The following is a 1,766-nucleotide window of genomic DNA, read 5'->3' as shown; positions in this document are numbered from 1 at the left end:
ACTTGTGAAGATCCCCAAGACTTGGCCAAAATCCTTGAAACCTCCCTATCAAACCCCTTTGAGCAAAATATTTTTCATTTTCCAAAACTTCCTTGGCTGTATCTACATCCAAATTTACTGTTGCCCTAGCAGTAACATCCTCTTCCCCACACCCACGAGCGTCCCTGTTGTGGGCATCCCCAATACCAGAGGCCAATCAAATAGCCCTCTATTCTTTTTCCCATTTCTCAAAGCCTCATTTTTCTGTTTGCAAACACTCCCCTTCGCAGAGCCACCACACTGCATCACTCCAACTGCCACATCCACATTAAGCTGCCCCCCAAACAGGGGCAACAAAGCCATTGGGCTATGGCTATTCTTGGCACAGGGAGAAGAGTAGACATTTTTTTTTAAAGTTATTGTTCATCTACCACATAACTATTAAACAAGCAATCAGGCCCCAATTACCCTTTATTTTATGTACTTTTATTTTCACTATAATATTCTTTTATTTGTAATATCTCTACTTCAAAATCAGATTCTTATGATAACTAATTTCATGGGAAATGTCTTTTTGAATGAATATCTATTGAAAGATAACATTTCATTTATTGATTACTAATTAGGCATTAGACCCTATTATTTGCCGATAGGCAATCCCCTGTGGGGTTGGGCCCCCACCGAAATTGTCTCACGCCACCAAAACGCAAATTTCCAATTGTCGGCGAATTTTTTTCCGATAGGCTAAAGCTCATGCAACGCGTGGTTAGGGTTTACATTCCACATGTGGTGTAGATTGGTGTGGCTATTTTCATCCCGAGTCATATTGCTGGCAATGACCGCTTGAATCATTTGGATATAGTTGCGGTAGGTTTCCCAATTCAGATCGATAGGCCAGGGGGGGGACATTTAGGGTTTATTTTGTAACCAATCTATTCTTCTCGAGCGAGTAACTATCTACCTCTGTCTTCTTTACCTCATCATTGCCTGGCATCCATCGAGTATTGCTTGTGTGTAGCTTCATCTTTGGTGCAGAGGACGGGACAAAGCACAAAATCCATATCAGACTCTTCCAGGTTTCTGCCTTAAAACACTTGTCGCTTTTGTTTTCTGACTCCATTTGGGATTGTCTGTAAGGTCTATCTGTTCTTTGCTGTTACAGTCAACAATCATCACCGAAATTGTCTCACGCCGCCAAATTGTTACTTTCCCGTTGCCGCCAAAAAATTTCCCGAAAGGCTTTCTGCTACAGCTCCGCGTGGTTAGGGTTTACACTCCAGCTGTGATGGACATTGATGTGGTTGCCTGCATGCGGGTTGCATTTTCATTCCGAGGTGTATTGCTGGCAACAACCGCCTGAACCCATCTACCGGATCAAGATAAGAATCCACTGGTTAATGTACTGATGACTGAACATAGTCGACTCCCCAGGAATTTATCTCCAACAAAGCTGAGCGAACGCGACTCCCCCTCACTCCAATCATCGATTTGAACCCTTTGGTATTTCCGTCATTCATTCATTTTTTCTCTGTGTAATACATGTGCGTTTAAATGTATCGATTGGGTTTTTTGGGGTTTGTTGAATACTACTTAAGGGGAATGAATACTGTAGCTACAAGCTTGTCGACAAAGAAACCTACGATCATTTATACTATCATGTGTCTAACTATAAGCTAGGGTTTGATCCCTTTGGCAACTTCTCATACCAAATCCACTTCGAATCACTACCTTGATCAGCACCATGGTGCAGAAGGAGTTTAACCCCTAGTGATGTGTTATCCCCATGA

General features: G+C 42.3%; 1 long non-coding RNA gene across 1 annotated transcript; it reads left to right on the top strand.

Annotated features, from left to right (window-relative positions):
* Positions 1-627: 627 nt before the first annotated feature.
* Positions 628-1,455, top strand: LOC131060983 (uncharacterized). Its single transcript, XR_009110467.1, has 2 exons — positions 628-1,055; positions 1,142-1,455. It is a non-coding gene; the product is annotated as an uncharacterized LOC131060983 (long non-coding RNA).
* Positions 1,456-1,766: the final 311 nt, after the last annotated feature.

The sequence above is a fragment of the Cryptomeria japonica genome, chromosome 9 (genome assembly GCF_030272615.1).
Source record: "Cryptomeria japonica chromosome 9, Sugi_1.0, whole genome shotgun sequence".
In the NCBI taxonomy this organism is placed as follows: Eukaryota; Viridiplantae; Streptophyta; class Pinopsida; order Cupressales; family Cupressaceae; genus Cryptomeria; species Cryptomeria japonica.
Note: the sequence above shows the minus strand (reverse complement) of the source record. Positions and strands in the feature narration are given on the sequence as shown.